The sequence below is a fragment of the Haliotis rubra genome, unplaced genomic scaffold, assembly GCF_003918875.1.
Source record: "Haliotis rubra isolate DU_JTF1 unplaced genomic scaffold, ASM391887v1 Scf2093, whole genome shotgun sequence".
NCBI lineage: Eukaryota > Metazoa > Mollusca > Gastropoda > Lepetellida > Haliotidae > Haliotis > Haliotis rubra.
In genome coordinates this window covers 58,818-66,052 of record NW_025766107.1, presented here as the reverse complement: position 1 = coordinate 66,052, position 7,235 = coordinate 58,818, and positions in this window count along the sequence as shown.

Sequence of the window (7,235 nt, the reverse complement as noted above, 5' to 3'; positions counted from 1 at the left end):
TTTGACTCGCCCGTTTTCCTCTTTTATGAGATTGACCTGCAATCGATCCTTATCTTTGGTGGTAGGTTTTAGATCAATGGTGAGTTGTCCATAGGGTGTTTCAACAGCCTTTTCATACATAGCCATAAAGTGATCCATTTGTTCGGAGAAAATTCTACGGGCAAAGAGTTTGATTTACTGTTTATCTATGGGGGAATGAAACAAGCTGACATAATGCGCGTTCAAAGCAATGTCTCTTGATTCTTTTCCTCTCGGAAAGAGATTTTGTACCAAGAGAAAGATCAATACATTCTTGTGATGGGAGGTTTGAGTAAACAGCCGCGAAATACGTTTGTCGTTCTTTGCTTCGGCCAGGAAATCGTCCAACACTAATACGTTCCGTTGGCCAGCATCAAAGTAATCCTCGTCCAAGATATCGTAAGGAATTCCTTTGACAAAGGTCACCTGAGGCAGCTGCTCGCTAATGTCCTGATATAAGGGCTGCCATTGAGTATAACACCAAACAATGCGGGTAGGTCGGGGTTGGATCAGGCCATGTCGGAGCACATGAGAGGTAAACACAGACTTTCCACAGCCACTGGGTCCCACAACGAGCGCATTCGACGGAATCAGGAACCTGAACCGTTCTTGATGCTTGTCCTCTTGGCGAGGAGGGTGTTTCTCTTGAGGAGGAGGTAGGTGTCTCTCTTGAGGAGAATGTAGGTGTCTCTCTTGAGGAGAAGGAGGTAGGTGTCTCTCTTGAGGAGGAGGATGTAGATGTGTCTCTTGAGGAGGAGGAGGATGTAGGTGTTTCTCTTGAGGAGGAGGTGGTAGGTGTCTCTCTTGAGGAGGAGGATGTCTCTCTTGAGGAGGCTCGCTACCTACAGGAGGGGCATCATTATCCAGAGGAGGAGGTACGTTTAGAGCGTGCATCTGCTTCCAATGTCTCTGTAGATTATCTTTTCGTGTAAACCTCATCCCACAGTCCAGACAGGTAGTCACTCCCATCGTGATCCTATACAAGTGTCCAGATTACCAGGGTTCAAGCTTTCTTTTATACTGTTGACGTTTCAAGTCAGCTTCCGCTCGTTTCAAAGCAGCTTTTGCCCGATTCACTACAGCTTGCATCTCTGACATATATCGTATGTTCATGGGTTGGGGTGTTGTCTTCTGTCCCTTCTGGGTTGTCACCGTTTTCATTTTAGGTGTTACCTGTCTCTTCTTTGTCTTCAGCATCGACTTCTTGGGTGCTGGTTGTTTCATTCTCTGTTGTGACTTTCTTAACGTGGTCTTCCTAAATATATCTCTAGGGTCAAGTCTAATCTCTGATGCTTTCTTCATGTTGTTCACGTCCAACCCGTTTGCTGGCGAGAGTTAAACTGTTTGTCAGGCTACATTACCATAGAGTTTATACTATCTTACACGTGCAGGAGGGAATCTTAGAAGACACTCTTTTCTTCACAGCACACTTGTGACTATGCGTTAAAAAGCGATGGTATGTGTATTTTAATTTGGTCTTACAATACACACAGGTAAATAATCCTTGATGGTCTTCATCGTTGGCTTCCACGGGCAGCCACCCAGAACATGCGTCACACAGGTAAGACATCTTGAACTGAACTGTAAGCAGTCTCAAAGGACATTGGCGCATGCGCAACAGATCACAAAAGCCTAAGGAGATAGGAAATAAATACCGGTCATTAGTATATCAGTCTAACAGTCAGAAGAGAATGCCAAGTCAACGCCGCACGTCTAGTTTGATTCATATTTTGAAAACACCTCATACACTGAGGCGCTTGAACGATGAGAAACGCCGAATTTTCCTCTACGTGAGAGGAGTTGTGAAACTGGGCCCCCCTGGACGGACATCGTTAAAGGCAGTGGATAAAACATAGACTATAGATAACCATTCAACCTTAAAACAGCATAGGAAAGGTGAACTGAATATTCAGCAGTGCGAAATGTTTTTCAAAACATGGACTTGCCGTTAAACAATCGCGCCTTGAAGCAGCAGCCTGTGTCTAGAGTGACTGAACTGTTGACTTTAATGTTTCCAGAGTGAATCCTATTGTCCATTCGTATATCACAGCTTTGTATCGAACCGATTGACTTGAATCAATAAATGATATGAATGGAATTGCTTGTTTTGTCGGGGTTTTTTTTTGTGCATACTTAAAATATAATCCTTATATACCTCGGTGATAATATATGTGTAGTCCCTAGACAGACATCGATACACACTTCACAGATCTACGAACCTCCCATCCATAGCAATACAGCTAAAAAAGTAATGCCATCATTTAAATTGTGAGTTTAAACGCGTATTTTTACATGGATATACCTTTACAAGGATGAGTGCATTCCGAACAAACGCTACACCCTCCTGTTATCAATGTGTAACTGTTTACAGTTGGATGGTCTGAAAATACCCAGAGTTATGTTGACCCTAGACATGTGTGCGGGCGAGTTCATTCATCAGAAATCTGTTACTTACGATGTGTTTATAAATACGAACTGCTAGCCACACTCATAGTAATGTTTCATGCCGTGGTTAGAACCGTAATGGATCTATTGAAAGGTGTCATACATTCATGTTCAGATATATGCATAAAATCTACACGCACATACATTCCTACATGACCGCAATTTCATTCAAATGTATTAAATATACCGATTACATTTAATACACACACACGCACACACGCACGCACGCACACACACACGCACGCACGCACGCACACACACACGCACACACACACACCACAACGAGACTGTTTGAACAACCTTCCTCGGACGTGTAAACCGGAAGTGGTTCGCTAGCAGACGACTGTCCTAAAGCAGACGAACTTTTTTCTTATTCACATCCAACCCGTTGCAGACGGGGGGGGAACAGCTAGCAGACGACGAACACCTGTGTCATCTCATTCACTCCGCTCAATTCAATACCTTCCTTTGTTCCCTTTGTTACCACATCTTTAGGGAGTCTTCTTCGGTCCACTGCACATTCAAGTACCTCACTCCATTGTACACCCGCTCACGCTTCGTCGATTTCTATTGAAATTGGGAGGTAACTGGTATTGTTGTCATGATTTCCTACATTTTCCTCTACTGATGGTCGTGGATAAAATCGTTTCTCTGCATGTGTTTTTTAACGTTGTAGGCTTGTGCGGCTTGTAATTCTCTACGGCTAAATCGTGCCGTTTCCGTTCCACTTCGATTTCGGCCGCGTTCAACGTTCGTAGGTAAGAAAAGAGGTAATTGCTCCCCGAAAAAGCCAGGGCGTTGACTAATGCCCCCACCGACCATCATCGCTTTATGTATTACAATTTTTTTTTATTTCAATATGTTTTCTGGAATGATGCCTTGCTTAATGAGCATCTCTTTGGTGGCCATCGCTAGTCCCAAGTCAATCAATCTTTATTTTCTTTGTAGTGGAGGCCATAGGCCCAGGCTACACTTCAGGATTTCAGAGCGGAAATATGATATTATTGGCATAGAAGTGAATTTCATTGCATTGTGTATATAAATAGCTAGGGTTTTTTTTACAGTATATGGATTGCCAGTTGACATGAGCATATTAAACTTATGAATAGTGGGATTCGAATAAAAGTTATGTGGTAAATACAAACATCTCAGATTTTGATATCATTTACATACCAAAATATAATGAAATTCATTTTCAATAAAGTTATCTTTACATACAAAACATAATCTATTTGATCTGGGTTGATTAATATATCGACCAAGTCAAAGTCAAACACGAGTCCCAAGTCAAACACGAGCATGCCCATGTCTTGCAGGTTAAAATTGGTTTGGGTGCTGGTTGTTTGGTGATCATTTTGCTCAATCGGGCGTAGCCTATGGCTACTGCACTGATCACGGTGGCGTGATACGCATCGTTGACAAACGTTTTTCCATCGGGGGTCGACAAGGTGTATATAAGATGAATAATTTTTGTAAATTATAACATGATATGAGGATGAGGTTCTAATTGCGGTGCTACCGGTACTACCGGTGCTACCGATGTTGCTGGTGCTGCTGGTGCCGTTTTGAATTGGTACAGCAATGTGGTGACGATGGTGATGCATGCCACTGCTATGGCATATGAGGCCCATTGACGACTTTTTTTCTGCTGTTTAGCCAACCTACCTTTGCGACCGGCGGCTACCTTTTGTGTATTCTTTTGTCTGGTGAAGGTATTAATCACCGGTTCTTCTGTCTCCTCCTGGGGAACAATTTCCGTCTCCTCCATCTTGTATATTATTATTGTTTATATTAATTTTTTTCTTTAAATCGGAAATGCTTCACTGTGATGATCGCCACGGTCAGAGGAGCCAGTAGCATTCCGTACAAGCTGACGGGGCTCAAGGCGTGGTCGATGAACGGATCTTTCTCGAGGTCTTCATACATGTACAGGCGATGTTCTGGTGGAGTGGGAAGGAAATACGACGCGATGCCGACGTAGATTTGCATCTTGGCCAATCCTATGGTTTTCGTCATTTTGGCGCCGAGTCTGGCTTCGTATCTCACGTACAGCTCATCGATTTCTTCGACAGGCATTTTTTTAATTTTGCAGGGAGTGCAGTCCCCACCGAATTATTGTTTGGCTTTTTCCACCGACCTCCAGCGCCTCCAGTCTCTCCCGCTTGTCGTGTTTTTCATTATTATCCATCATTTACTCGAGCAGTTCGTTGCACTCCATCTTAATAATATATATAGCAAACTATTTTTGAATCTAATAAAATGAAATCCAACGCACGCGAAACACAGTGATAAGAAAGTCAAGTGATACGCAACGAAAATATCGAACATGCTTAGGCTATGCTAAGGTATGCTAACATTTTCTAAAATTTGCTTAAATTATGCTAGAATTTTGATTAAGCTAGCGGATTTTATAAGCTACTGGTTGGTCCATTTTCAATAGCAGTCTGGCGTGTTTCGTTTCGGCGAGCTATTTTTTCATGTGGTCGCATTCTTGTTTGCTCGGAATCACGTTGTTTTCACGCAAGCATTCCTCGAACGAATCCCTGTCCTTGCAGTGAAACAGGGCCACCCATAGCATCTGCTCCCACAGGTCTTTGAGCACGAGTTAATTTTTGCGTCAGCACCCAAACGCTGTGTTTTTCGAGAAGGCCAGGTACGATAGCATGTCTCGTTTTTTAACAATTTCCTTGTTGGCGCTGCAGTCATCTCTCATGAACAGCGTGGACTCCCCTTTAAATTTGTCGTGGTAAACTTTTAACCAGTCTTGCAGACGCGTTCCCGGATCCACTTTGTGCACGTCCGGGGCCGTCATCACCCACGCTCTCTCCGTGTATGTCTTGTTCACTTGCAAAGTCGGGCAGAGAATGTTGAACGCGTCCCGATAGTATCCTTCCAGCATGTTCAGCACGAAAGCCGTTTTACCGCACCCCATCTGACCGCACGCGATGGCGCAATGCGGATCGCGAGGCAGATCAATATCAATCTTAATAGAGGGCTTGCACGAATCTTCCATTGCCTATATTAAGCTGCACATCCATAATCACGTACAAATATAAATTTAATGCACCAGCGGTTTGAGCTTTTTTGGTAATTTGGATCTTAATACCCTTGCTTCGTAATCCCCTCGCTGACGGTGTCGATGCGACGTCTGCTCCAATGCATGTTGATCGCATGTCCAGCCACAGCATGTACTTGGTCGTGAGGTATTGCCCTAGTGTTACGTAGGCGAGACCGAGATCCTTCACGATCATGTTGATTTCCAATGGGCACTTGATCGCCGGTAATTTTTGGATCTCGTCCCACTGTTGGTAAGCTTGCATGCCTTGGCTAAACAGTTGATTAGGCACGCCCTCGATGGTCACTTCTGCTTTGATAATCTCGGGGTTCAAATATTTTTCGTTGACTCTTTGAAATGGAAAATATTCTTCCACCGTCAGGATCAAAATACCCTTCATCATTCGAGCGGGTAAGTTCAGATTGATATTCCACAACGTATCACTTTTATTGACGACAATCTGCCGCAGCACAGAATCATACAGGTTGGCTAGCGTTCCCGAATACTGGTTTCGAATTTGTCAAGGCAATTCCGGATTCGTGACCTTGCATAACTCCATCGAAATATTGTCAATGGCATACCTGCCCTCACCGTTCTCAACGTAAACAACCTGGCTATAATCGTTAAACATCAGTTCGTATTGCAGCCTATCGCCCAGCGCGACTTGATAAAATGGCATGTGACCCTCCAGTATTTCGAAGTCGAGCGGAATGCAAATCGTTTCCTGAACGCCTCGGCTATAGCCTTTTGTTTCCTCGGTATAGAGGCGAGATGAGCTTGTTCAAAAGTGTACCCCACGCGCAACCGAGTTGATGGACTGGACAAATGCCTTGGTATTTCATGTTTTCCCGTTCACTCGCAGTTATCCAGAGCCCGTGTAACTGGAAAATACGTCGCTGTCGTAGATGCTGAGGATCTTGATCCAGCTGATTATGATCATCTTGTTTTTCACGATGGCGCGACCCAGGTTCGCCACGATTTCTCTTTTGTCATTTTTGGATTCCAAACTGATCTGAAAAGACAGGGGAGCAGTCATGGGGACGATGACGTCGCTCTAGTCCAGGTTGAGGAATCGCACCAACAGCGTTTGGTTTTCATCGATCGTGCTCAGGTTGTTGGTGATCGTCATGGATTGACGAATGGCTTTCACACCCAGGGGTTCTCTCAATCATCGGAAATAATCTAGTTTTCTTCCGACATTATTTATATGACGTGAAATTTGCTTGTGTACAATTTATATTTTCAGGCAAAAAGCACCGGCTTGAAACAAACACTTACAACTTTGTGATGCAAAATGACTCAAAATTAATGGTCTGCAGTGATTTATCGTCCTTCTTGAAAACCGTAAAAATCAAGAATGACACTCCATGAACGTGTATGGGGATACTATGATGTGTGCGTGCATCCCATGCGTTGTGTCTAGCGGTGATGAATAGGAAAATGGTGGTGCATTCATAGGATGTCTGCCTTTGAAAAGTTTGTTAACGCTTATACTTTCTATCCAAATTGACAGTTTATGTTCCCCTACCTTTTTTAAAGAGTATATTAAAGAGTATATGAAGAGATGTCTCAAACGGTATGATCAGCAAAGAGGTGAAGCATCACTACATCTTTGGGCATCTCCCTTATCTGCCACAGCAGCTACTGCAACAACTGATAACATCCCAGAGACTACTCAATACATATCAGTATAGGACACTGACTAGCATGGTACACA